This window comes from Elaeis guineensis, chromosome 7 (genome assembly GCF_000442705.2).
Source record: "Elaeis guineensis isolate ETL-2024a chromosome 7, EG11, whole genome shotgun sequence".
Lineage (NCBI taxonomy): Eukaryota > Viridiplantae > Streptophyta > Magnoliopsida > Arecales > Arecaceae > Elaeis > Elaeis guineensis.
Genome location: NC_025999.2, coordinates 84,489,084 through 84,503,347, shown reverse-complemented (window position 1 = coordinate 84,503,347; position 14,264 = coordinate 84,489,084). Strand labels below are relative to the sequence as shown.

At 36.6% G+C, this 14,264-nt stretch overlaps 1 pseudogene; it reads right to left on the bottom strand.

The window, feature by feature from the left end:
• Positions 1 to 62: 62 nt before the first annotated feature.
• On the bottom strand, positions 63 to 8,788 carry LOC105048613 (uncharacterized WD repeat-containing protein C2A9.03-like; annotated as a pseudogene).
• Between the last annotated feature and the right edge of the window lie 5,476 nt (positions 8,789 to 14,264).

The window sequence follows — 14,264 nt, the reverse complement described above, 5'->3', positions numbered from 1 at the left end:
TATCAGAGAGGGACTGAAAGACTATATCTGGGCTAGCTCGACTCCACCCCTATATTCACAAATTTACAGACTGATGTACTTTTCCACCTGTATTATTTCACCGCTCCTCACAAAATAACTACAATATCTAGCATAAACAATAATGCTGGAGCACTGGCAAAACGATCCATAAAATGGAGAAAATAAGATCAATGTTTTTCCAAATACCAAGAAAAATTACAGCAAAAAAAAAAAAAATCCTCTATGATACATAAACAACAGATATTGCTAGTCCCACCTTCACCCTTCCAAAACCCAGCCCACTGGCGGCAACCAACCTAACTACCAAGCGTTCGATGCATCGCTTCAAAAGTTCGATCCTATGTACAATTTGAGACCAGAAAGAGAGGCAGATAGAAACAACCATTCATCAAAGGAAGGAGTCCATGTAATGGTGCACATGCCGCCTCCTGAACTCTATCAAACTCCCGTAGGTGCGGTCTGCAATACCTACGAAAAGTGCCTCTGTGTCGGGGCTGAACGTTATACCGGCAATCTCCCCGAACAGATCAATCTCCTGAGCATGACCATAAGCAGCCCTGGCGTCATATATGTGAACAAAATCTGCTGGCTCTGCCATTGCCATGAACCTGCCATCTGCTGAGAACTTGATGCCACGTATTGCTCCCATCCTCCCTTTGAGCACAGCTATGGACTGAGAAAGGTTCCTCACATCCCACAGACGGCATGTCTTGTCTTGGTTCCCGGTAGCCAGGATATGACCATCAGGGTGCCAAGCTGATGCAAAGGAGTAGTCTAAATGGCCTTTAAGACCCCCAATCACCTGAAGGATTCAGAAAAAGGGAGACAAAAACAAGTTACATCATGATTCACCGCTTCAAAAAGAAGAAACGGTAAACAGAGGAAGGTGATATATACTTCTCCAGTCTGAGAATCTGCTAGGAGACAATTGGTGCTGTCCCCAAGGACAGCAAGAAGTTTGCCATTTGGGCTAACCGAAGTACACTGTTTAAGAATATAAAAATAAGAATAGAAGTCAACGAATGCACGTAATGAAATTAGGTGCAAGATAAGGAAAACAAGTGGGATACTAACATTAACAGACCAAGAAAAGGATAGATGATTTAGAAGCACAAACTTCTCAGTATCAAACACCCTCACACAGCAGTCATTATTAGCAGTCATCACTCGGTTGGAGCCACTGAGAAGACACAATTTGACAGGGGTCTTAGATGAGAATCTTCAGGTGATGTAAGTACCTGCTTTATGCAATTTAATCACATCTTACTTGGAAGATTGATAGATATCAACTGCATTGGTGATGGCACTGGAATCAGTAATTATTTTTGTGCAGAAGGCCACTCCATGCTGATTCAAATACTGGGAAAAATCAGGAGGCCAAAACTCAGTGATATCACCCTATCTGGAATTAATAAATTGTAGGGCATATCAAGGTTTTAAATGCCATGAGATTATCCTGTTTCCATGAAACAAGATCCATCACCATCCCGCCCCATCCCAATACTTGGGACAGGAGATGTCCTAAGATATGCTGATCAGGATGCTGGGATGATAGCGAGATGATTATGTCTCGACACATGAGATGGTATCTCATCTTAGTGTCCCACCGGGACTTGAGTCTTTGATCAAGATATCACACCTTGCAAATAAGCTCGCCTTGAAAACCACCAGCTGCCATTAAGTTGTCCTTCACAGCCATTGTACTTATCTGTATCCTTGATAGTGATTGTGCTGAAGAACCAGGGAGCTTCTGTAAGTAGTAAATGCCCAACTGAGATGACTGCAAATCAGCAAGCAGAAATGAATTCTGATCCAGATAATATCACCTTAGCAGGCACAACTTGACCAGCTACATTTAGGACTTCTTTGCCCTTTTGAAGCAGTGATGACCAGTGCATGACCGAGTAGTTTTGCATCAAGTAGACATCATGTTTTGATGTTGCCCACAGTAGATTCCTCAGCTGCAGAAACCACAGTTCTCATGTAAGCCTTTGCCAAAAACAGTACAAGAACAAAAAGTTTTCTTGTATCTACCAAACAAAGGACCATTATGATCTTCTTTGCTTAGATATTGCATGATTGTTTTCATGGTTTTAAGATGTCTCACACTAACAATGCAGAAAACTATGTACTGAACTACAATCATTTTGTCATATGGCAACATCTTCTCAATATTAGTTATCCAAACAATGTTCAATGCATCCCCTTGTCACCATCCATCTATAGTGTATCCATCCATCCATGGGGTAGCACTTCAAGCTACACAAACATCAATTTGAGCACCCTAACAACATAATTCTGCCAGTTGGAGCAATTATGAGGGAACCATCTATACTTGCTTTTCAACTATGTCATATTATATAAATAAGTTATCCATGCAACATAATATAAATGGGATGAAAGGATGTCGCATAAGATGCTTGGCATGTAACTCAAAAGATGAAGAAGAAACTACTAGTTTTTGCCTAGCACTGAAGCCAACAGACAAGCAAAAAAGTTTAGGAAGCCATTCTGCTGGTAAGTGAAGGGAATTCTATTATACTTTGTTCTCTTGGTAAGACAAGGAACAATTATCTCAGTATACAACATCTGTGTTGAAATTAGGTTCAGTGGACAGAGAAAATGACGCAAAACATATCCTTGACCATGTAAAGAATTAATGATAAAGATAGCATGAGCTTAGTTTTAGCTTAGTAATGGCAGAAACTTTGATTCCTTCATTACCAACAGCATCAGATCCACAGCTGTCCAGAAAGCGATTCTAAAAAATAAAAAATTCATAAAAAAAAATCTAATAAATATATGTTTTTCATTGTTTCTTTTCTAATGTAAAATATGCAAGTTTGCCTTATATCAACTCTTCTACCAGTACAAACATATGATTATCTGGGTACCCAGTACTGACTGATGCCCATTTCAAGTAAAAGCAAATAAATAAATACATAAATAATTATACATCCTATTTATGAAGCCTGGTACGCCTCACATGTCAAGTTCTCTCTGAGACTGGAAGAGCTAAGGCTCATCGGTGCAGCTAATATATCAAATAAGATTCGCCGTCTTGGTACTAGACCTTATACCGATACTATCCTATCACAGTATAAGTGCAATACATTACGAGATAACAAGACGTACCTAGTGTTGGTACAATACAAGATTGCATACTGTTTTGGTACGGATATGGTATGGTACATCCAGTACAGTATACTACTCATCAATATAGCAAACCTTGATGCAGAGCTGCCCATCTTGTACCCTGCCAACTGCCTACTAGTAATACACTGATATTATTTACAACCATCAAAAGATACTCTGTATTTGCAGTCATGAGTAGATTAAACTTCCAAAGGCTTGTTATTATGTGGATCATCAATATCAGTGCACACCATAAGCATGCATTTTAAAATCCACAGGAGAGCCTCTAAACAAGTCCCCACATCACACAACCTATTTGCGTTGCTTTTCACAATTTCATTTTTTTTCATGTCTTTCAGAGAAGAACATGAGGCTTACAATCCCTGCCCTTTTTTTTTTGCACCACCTTATGCATTTTCAAAACACTGGTCCATTATAATCTAGTATTGTTAAAGCAACAGTAATGTGAGGTACCAGAAGGAGATAAACTGCTTAAGTAACAAGACACCGAACTGCTTTATAACTCAGTAAAGAAAAGCTGCTATATGATTCAATTACATAGATCTGGTTGCCATTATTCGTAAAGGGAACTTATTTTGATGGCTGTTTATAAATGTCATCTTTATGCTGTTTGGTAATTCCTCTTCCCTTCACGTATGAAGATTAATGGAACCACCACACTCAAAAACTCCATGTTTATCACAACATAGCTTAAACCACAACTCCAGGTTTTCATTACATCACTCATGGCACAATCATCAAGCAAACAACAAAACATTCTAGAAGGGTTCCTTATCATCCTGAGATATCTTTAATGTGTAACTACTCCATGCCCAAAAACAAACAGGCTACCAATGATTAATGTGAAATAGAAAACCCATCAGTTCAAAAGAACATGTTATTCACCAGTAACTGTGGCCACCATTTTTTTTTACATCAGATAAAGATAAATAGCCCATGATAATAGCAGTACATGTTATGTGAAGTTGTCCCCCACCATTCATAATTTGAAGTATCATTCAAGATGTGCACACAGAAAGATATTTCCTACCTACCTATGGTAGTACCATACCGTGTCAAATATAAGCATGCATTGAAGGTTCGCTGTTTCGGTATTGGACCCCATACCAGTACCATTCTATTATAGTGTCACTATGCGGTATGGTATGAGAACGCAAGATGATCCGAGTGCTGGTACAATATGCGACTATATACCAATTCAGTACCGGTACAGTACAGTATGCCTAGAATGGTACTGTACCGATTAGTATAGCAAACCTTGATGCGCCCTATGTATTTATAGCAGTGCTATATTATGTGCACTTGTCCAAGTCGAAAACCAACAACAAAATTAAGTTTGCCCTATGTTCAACTGATTTTAATTGCCAGAAACATTGTGAAATGATTTTTTTTTTTGCAAATAGCAATTGTCAAAACAACAGATACAAACAAATAGAAGTGTGTGTTTGAAACACTTTGGTTAAACATGATGTTTCTCAAAACATCAATTTTGTTTCAGAGGCAAATCACAACAATAAAGTATACAATAAGTATGCCCCAAATATCCCCCTCAAACCCATTAGAGATGCAACACAATGTACAAAAGAAAGACACACATGCCTCAACCAAAGGCTAGTGAAACATGCAGAGAAACCAAAGCCTCCTACATTAAGAATGGGTAACATGCCACAAATTACGTGAGGTTCTATACAAGGCTACCGTCATGGAATTATTCTGTGAAATATATATTATCTAACTACAGCACCAACAGAAGTAGAGAGAAGTTTCATTACCCCCAGTCATATGCCCAGAGCAACTTTCCTCAACATTTAACAGGCATTCTTATATTAGAATTGACAAAATTAACTTCCACCATCAAATTGAAAATGGACAACAATAAATTGACCATTCTACTTCAAAAGAAAGATTACAATATCTAACACACTTGCAAAAACAAATGAAGATTGTAAACAATGCAAGGGCAGGATACAAGGGCAAGCAAAACATTAATGATGCACATGGAGGAAAATCAATCATTCAGTGTAACCAGTTGCATGAAAAGCATGGCACAAACAACTCTCCCATGCTAGCTCAGCATGAAATGGTGCATTAAAATGTCAGTTTGCCCCTTTCATATCCCGAATGCGCCTACATACATTCCACATGACTCTAAGAGGGAGGCTTGTTTAAACATAAAACGTCCCATCATACCATATGGAAATGATCTCCTTATAGCGCTGGCTGCTCAGAAAGCACTTCCACCCTGCTTTTATTTCCTGACAAAAAATATTATATGGCAGTCCACTCCTAAATATCAGAGGAGGGGTTAATCAAAGCATCATATAACTAAAAGTTCATGAAAGAAGATCGTTATCTCCCTAACATTGTGCAACGCATAAAATATACTGTAGCGAAGCATACAGTCTACAAGCATAAACAAGAACTACAAAAACTTCACCCCATGTTGATACAAAATCCTGCAAAGCTTTGACTCTAAGGCTCACATTATCTACAAAATAATACAATGTAAGAAATCGAGCGATATCGATGTTAAAAATGACTGCAAACAAAAACAATTAATTGAATAGGAAGAATTAGAGAGGAAGGGATTTAGCCAGCCTGGTATACCACAGTAGTTGCTAGAGAATGGATTGATTTGTTGCCACTCGGTGAAAAAATGGCTACAAAAGAAGAAAAAAAATACAATATTGACCATTTCACCTATGGAACTTGTGAACCAAACTATATGATGTGATAAACTTGGTACAAAGATCGTATCACAATCTTCAACTCCTAGTAGAATGCATCACAAATAATTTGCTAAAAGTTCGATGGAAGTGTCCAAAGAGAGCAATGCCTATATTAAACAATTAGAGAATGCAAGGAAATTGTAGAAAAGGCCCTAGCATGATATGCAAAGCAGCATTGCTTCAAATAGTGCTACAGTGATATGGAGGTTTTTGTAAGAATTTGTCACCCATATTATGCAAGGACATCTGTTTTCTAGATGATGCTATAACATTCAATCTCCAGATACCAACTGCTAAAAAAATGAATAGTTAGAAGAGCAGGCAACACCAAATACAACAACAAATGAATTTAGCAAATCAACTAAGGGTGAAGGAGTCTATCTTCAGCAAATAGAGCAAAAGTAAAAACATCATGACCATCTACTGAATATCAAACTACTCAATGCTAACTTTCACATTAAAGAAATGCCTTACCTTCCTAGAAAATAATGAAGCCTGATGGTGTAAATGCCTCATTAGGGTCACAGAGCTAGTTAGTCGAACTATAATTCCACATACTAATTAACAAGATAGTATTGACAACCTGCAAAACTATTAAGTCTCAACAAATAATAAAATAAAGATGCTAGCATACCAACAACATGATTACACATTTAGGGGAATAATTAAGCCCAATTTTCCAACTTTATGAAATTTATTAACAGCAAAATAATGCATCCTTTTACCAACGCCGATCAAATTATGCAAATACCTCCATTAGGGCCATAAATTCATAAAGAACACAATATATGCAAGGAAAGAGATTCCATTTTAATTCAATTACAACAATTCCAGTTCCATGAATTGGCACGGCATTACGCCGAATATGAAATGCTTAATTGATGTTGTAAATGTGCACTGGGAATGTTGAAACTCAGTCGTCAAAACAAAAACTAGAAGTTCCTCTAAAAATAAACACAGCTGAACAAATTAAAAAGCATTAAATTTACTAAGGAAAAATTATTATATGATACATTATAGGAAGTCCCAATTGATTATTCCTGACCGATGAGATAGCAAAGATGGCTGACCCACTAGTGAAATCTTGTACACTAATTATCTGATTACAAATTATCTGATGGATATGGTTGACCATTCTATATTACTTGTAAAACTATCAAAATGTAAAACTTGGAAAGAAACTAGAGGAGAAGATCAATACCTGAAAATGCACAATGGTTGATTTGACAAGTCTTGTGTTGAACTGAAAATCATAAAAAGTGCATGACCTCTCCACTTGCTTGCATTCCTGGACATGGAGAAAGTATATTAAACAGCCAGCAGACAAAAGTACAATTAACTGAAACATTACCAAGAAAAACACAATGAATCAACAAAAGGATAATATCAAAAGAAATGCTACTAAGAAAAGAAACAATGACTGGTCTATATGCTGCTTAGGGGGAAAAAAGAAGAAATGAAGTAAAATGGATTACTCATCCATGCATGCAAGACCGCCCAAATCTTAAAAAAATGTGTCTGAGGACTGTCCAATGCCAACTCTTGATCATAAGTTAAACCAAATCCAAGCCTTGAGTAGATAACGCAAAGAAAAAAATAGAAACAGCTTTCTGCATCATGTCATGCCTTTAAATTATTATGACATAAGCACTCTCACAATGTGACAAACAAAATTCACTAAAAAGAATTAAGCTACTTTCCACAACATGCCACATAATAAGAGAAGGCAACGTTCAATTTCAGCATAAATACCATAATTTGTAGCCATAACAAACTATGATCAGTACTTGACAACAATGTTTTAAGTCCAGGCAGGATGTGGGGCATCCTGGTCATCCCATCTTGTTGACGGTGGCAGGACTCCAAAACCTATTATCTACCCATATAGGAAGAGAAAAAAAGAAAAAGAGAGAGGAAAGAAGGAAGGAAGGAAGGAAGGAGAGAGAGAATAAAAGAACGAAAGGAAGGTAGAAAGAAAGAAAGAAAACAAGAAAAAAGAAAGAAAGAAAACAATAATAAAAAAAAAAGAACAAAGAAAGAAAGCCAGAAAGAAAATAAGAAGGGGAGAAAGAGAAGGTACGTACCAAGATGCTCAACCGGAAAGGTAGAGAAAGGGTGACACCCCCATCCCACAGGTTTTAACACCTCAGTTGGCAATATAATGCGCAGAGGAGAACAACAGTGGAACTAAACAAGGAGACTAAACATATAAGACTACTCAGCACTTTTTCTATTTATCAGCAAATGTGGTAAAAAGAACAATTTTAGGAATGAAAATTTTTACACCTATCAGATCAGTGACAAATCAAAGATCTGCAATCTGCTTTCTCCTGCAGCTGCAGAAGTAGATTAATAGCAAGGCAACAGTAAGAAAAAGTAATCAACAAAACATGCAAATATGCATCTGGTCCTGTGCTTTAATTGCAGAAGCACACTAGGGAAATACTTCGAACTTGTAAATAAAGCCAACCTTTCCTAACTCATCTCGGGATCTTAAGAGGTTCTGATAGTTCTTGTACAGCTTCAACCTCATCTCACGGTACTTCTCCCTAGAATGGTTCAATCTTTCCCATGGTATTCCTTGAATATCCTTTCCCTTTCTGTACTCAGACGCAGAAGTATCATTCTTTTGCTTGGTCTGAAGGATTAAGAAAAAGTATGAAACTTAAAAATTATTGAAAAAAATGCAATTTCGGATGCACAAAAAAAAAAAAAACCAGAATTTAATCCAGAAGGATCATACCGGGTCCTCATCTTCCACGGGGTCAGCATCACGGCCTTCCCTTTGGTGGCCAGTCATCTCAAACTCATCATCAAATTCGCCCATGTCGAAATGGTCCTCAACAACGTACTCTAAATCATCAATTCAAGTACTCTGCCATTACACTATACACCTCGTAATCAAGCATTATCAGCAAGCAAGATTGCCAAACTTTTACTTAATTTGACACGGAAAATAGAAAAAGAATGCGTAATTAACAAGCGAAAGGGACAAAAGATTCAAAATTTAGCCAAAAATGAATTATGTTCTAATTTTGTACCATCAGACGACATCAAGCATGACCAGTAAGAGAATGTTCAAGTTTTCACTTAATTTAACACACAGAAACAGCGACAACCCCCCCCCCTACAGCCCCCAACCCACCCCAACCCCGGCCAAAAAAAAAAAAAAGGTCAATATGAGATACGACAAGAAAATTCAAAATTGCGACTAAAAATTAACATATCTCAATTTCTGTGCCATCACCCTAGCTAATCTTCGGCAGCAGCAAGAGTGGATACCCAAATATTCACTTAATTAACCACAAAAATAGCCCAAAAAAAAAGAAATCCATACATGACAATAGAAATAGCACCCTTTACAAAAAAAAAAAGACAATAAAAATATCCACAAAAAATAAAAATTCACCATAAAGAACTAAAGAGATAAACTATCTGTCACAAGAGAAAAGGCAACCGAAAATCCCGGTTTAAAAAAAAAAAAAAAAGATCCACGAGGACGTGATTGAATGAATAACGTGTTGAATGAACCGAACAGAACACCCCCATAAAAAAAGGACATCGACACATTCCACAGAAAACCCATCCAAATCCTCAAAATCGAGCAGCATCGGGTACAAAACACAAGATATTGGGGGGAAAATTACCTCAAACAATTAAGAAATCGGTCCCCTAGCGACAAGCGAGGAGGGATCTCTCTAGTAGAATTCCAAAAGAATGGAATCGGAAACGCTCGAATCTTTTTCGAAGAGAATCGAAGAAGAGCGGCAGGCCCTTGGGAGGAGGGAGTGGGCGAAGGAAGGAGAGAGAAGAATCAGGATCCGATTCCAAATGAAAATTCCAAGCGAGCACGCAATCGGGTATAAATAGATGGCGAGAGAGCCTGCAGTGGGACCCGTGGATGGCGGGTGGCGCAGCTATTACATGGACCAGGTTCATTGGACCAATCTATATGGCGGAGCATTTGTACGGTAAATAACAGGCATTACTCATCTCGAAAAATCATTGGTTGGCTAGATTCACTGCATCATTTTTGGATCATTTCAATCAAATTTCAATATATCAATAAAAAAATAAATCACCGTTCGATGGAAAGAGCAAAAAGAAATTAATCATGATTTTAATCGATCGTGACCTCGCCTCATTCGTCTCTGCCCACCGTGAGGAAGCCGCCGTCAAACGCTTCGCCAGCGCCATCCCCAGCCAGGTCGCCATCGTCTCCGCCTTCTGACGGAAATCTTCGGCGCCTTGGACCCCCTACACACCCGGACTTCGCCCCGGAGGACTGCATGGATGTCTTCCCCGCGCCTAGCCTCATCGAGTTCCCCCTTCGGACTCAAGGCTGGGACTCAAAACCTACCGCCCAACCCACTTATCTCTCCTCCACTTCTCCTTTGAAGAATTGGGCTGAGGCAATCAATGTGGGCACCGTAGGTGGGTGATGCATTGACGGGGAGCGGGATGAGAAGGGAAAGGGCTCGCTGGTCGATGGTTCGATCCTTCCTCTTCCTCAACTTCGGCTACGGTGGAGGCGTCGCTCCTTCTCTCTCTCTCCATCTCCCCCTCCCCCCATCTGTTTGATCTTTTCCTCCCTCTCTCTCTCTCTCCTCTCCTCCTTCCTTTACGGCCGTGACTTGAGCTATCGCCACGGCTGGCGACACCATCACCACGTTGGCAGGAAGCGCAATGAGAAGGGAAAGCATTCGCTGGCCGATGGCCTGGTCCTTCCTCTTCCTCAACTCCGGTGGCGGTGGAGGCATCGCCCCATCTCTCTCTCTCTCTCTCTCTCCCTCTCCCTCCCTTATCCCTCTTCCCCCTCCCGTGTGATCTTTTCCTCACTTCCTCCATCTCCCCTCCACCGCCACCATGATGCGCCGCAACCCCTCCACATCCTCGGCCTCCTGACCTCTGCTGGCTCACGCAAAAATAGTCGCGACTAGCTTTTTGGGAGGGAAGATAAAAACCACCTGACAATACGGACAAACTCCGGAGCGCCTGTTACCACCGGCTTGCAAAATGGGATTCCATCACCAATCTGATCATTATTCAACCAGCAATAAATAGATTTGTATTTAACTTAGAATTTGAATTAAACTGTTGTAAACAAATTAATTTTGTTTAAATTATTGAATAATTAGACCGAGTTTAGATTTTAATTTATGATCCATTTAATTCATTTAATAATTTGATAGGATAAGGTTAATAATGTTAAGCATGCTACCTATTTTTTTTTAGGATACCAAGAGGAGCTACAGCTCCATTAAAAGATAACACGAAGCACAATACAAAGTCTAAATATTACATCAAAGCAATACATCCCACACCAGGATAGCCCACTTATCATCATACCCAACTTACAACATAGCAACATTGGCCTACAACTGAAAAGAAAATATGCAGATCTAGAAAATACACAAATCTTGTACCATGCCACCCCCAGCACAGAAAACAATACACATTCGTTGAGTTAAGCATGTTACCTATTTATTAAGCATATTAACAAGTTAATGGATTTTTTTTGGGTACATAACAAGTTAACAGGTTTTAAAGATTATACAGTTTAACAGGTTATACAGATCAGACAAGATCGCATTACTTATGTATTAAATAAGATATATTTGGATTTCAAATCTTGACTTGAGTAATAAACAGATTACATTTAGGTCTGAAATTTTCTAATCTAATCCATATCTAATAAGATTGGCATATCATCCAATCTGATCTGGTTGCCATTCCTATCATCTGGTTCATACGGCATAAAAAATCAACATGCATACGGCTTTATCTGCCATCTCATGACTCCAACAATCCAATGGCAGCAAAGTAAAATTTTCTATGCACTCATCCGTGTTTGGCTATTTAAAGCTACATCAAAATCATTTGCGCATGTTTGATGGATGCTTGCGGAAAACGCTGTCGGTTGTTTGTACTGGAAGCGCTAACGAGTAGCTCGTTCTCGTTGCATTCCCAGTACCTCCATTCACTTACCAGTCTTGTGGCTCTAGATTTCATTGCTTTCATCGCACCGATTATAATATGCCACGAGCCATTCATAAAATTCTTAGGCCAATCGCCAAGCGTACTAGACACAAGCTTCTAGAGAAATTTGTTTTTATGAGCTTTGTAGGACCACCACTGATAAGCGGTGAAGGAGAACTCACCGAAAATTATATCACGTCTCATAAATAGTGAATAATAATATGCAACCCCCTCCGGGTTTAGTTTGTATCAGAAAAAAAAAAAAAATATATATATATATATATATATATATATTAATAAATAGATTTTTTATATAATATAATATATAATATTTTTATTAACTAGTGAACTTATATCCATCTTCATCTTCATCTATCACAATCTCTTCATTTAAACCAAAAATATAGATACAAAAAAAATTTATTAAAATATTACTAAATTGAGCTCCATAATAAAATATGAATTGAAGAAATAAATTATAATGTTTGAAATTAAATTACCTCCGAAAAAAATATCAATATGAATCTATTTTTCAGGAGTTGAAATAATAGATTCTTATTAAATCTTAGATGAAAAAGATTCAAAGCTAGAATTTTTTGATAAATTATCAAACCAAGATTCACTTTCTGAAAATATGTTTGTAACCTTAAAATTATATATGATATCATTGAAACTTTGTGAACCAAAAATAATCTAAAATATATAAGTATCATTGAAGATGTTTTTGAGTGGTAGATTAAATCTATCATATTTTGTATCCACTACAAAATTAAGTGCTGGATACTAATTAGTTGCTAAGCTAATTTCTCAAAAAATATAAAAATCTATATATCAATTTCATCTTTAACAATACCGTCTAATTTTTTTCTTGGGACAATAGATATATTAAAATTATTTTTTATTAAAAATAATATAATTATTTTTAATAAATAAAATGTAAGATATATTGCAATTTTACTATAGTACAAAGGGCTGATCATTTTTACCATATTAATTGTACCAAAAGATATCATAATAAATCTTTAGTCAATTATAATATGTTTTATACCATCAACCATAGGAGATGTTAATAGATTTTAAATTCATCTTGTATGTAAATTTTATCCTTTAAAAATAATTAAATAATTTAGATTTTTTTATGTATGTAAGTTATTGGATATAATGAAATATTATCAATCCAATCATAAACCGGCCCCTAGTGGAATCAATAATATATCTCCATTCGAAAAAATAAATAAACTCCATATTTTAATTTAACCTTAGCTACTAATTTTTCAAACTCAATTTATAGGATGACACTAAACTAATCTAGTCCAATATGCCTCGAGTAGACCCAAGCTCATAAAAGATTATTTATTATTAAATATAAAATTTTAAAATCAATCGATAAATATAATCCATAATTTTAAATTTATTTCTTTAATTATCAATTTTTTAAATCAAATACATATACATACATACATACAAATATACACACACGCGCACACACATATATATATTGTTATTTTATACCATCAAAACTATCAGCTTTATTTATGTTGATTTTTGATTTTTTTTTTGATGATATATAATACATTTAAAATTTCTATATATTTCAGTATAGGATCATAAAATTAGTCTTAAAACTCAATAAAATCTTTTAATGATGAATTAGTATCATCAAATTAATACAATCAACTTTATTTTTTTAATCTTCTAATATTTCTTCATCCATATATAATAAATCTAAATATTTTATATATTTGGATATAAATTCTTAAAATCCATCTAATTTTTTTTTAAAAAAATTATGTTAATATACAATACATGAATCCGAAATTGTAATGTGTCAATCCCGCATGTAATATTATAACAAGCTTAGGAATAGCCATAAGCGGATTTTTTCGAATATTCGTTCCATCATGAACTCTAATAAGATCGATTTAGCAATACTCTATAAAGTCTGGAATGGATATGTACATAGCTGGCTGATGGGAGGATGTGAACTCTGGATCTTTGGATAGCCTACCACCATAACCAATAAAACATAGTTAAGTAAATATTTATTTTTATATTAATTGATAATATATCTATAACCTTTAAACTCTTATGTATAACTATTCGGCCACTCCCAACGTCCCACCCGATTGAGACTCCTGAGAATGGAAAAAGTAGAGGAAATACCGACGAAAAAGATGGGAAAAATCAACAAAATAAAGAAAAGATGGAAAATTAAAAGGCAAGACCTTTTCCACCATAGATTGATCATTTATTTTTTTTCCTTCCACTTCTTTTTTCTTTTTCATTTCTTTCTCTTTTTTGGAGATCCATGGGGAGGGGGCAACAAGAGAGCGAGGAGGAGGCGATGAGGAGAGCATGGAGGAGGTGGGCAAAGCAGCG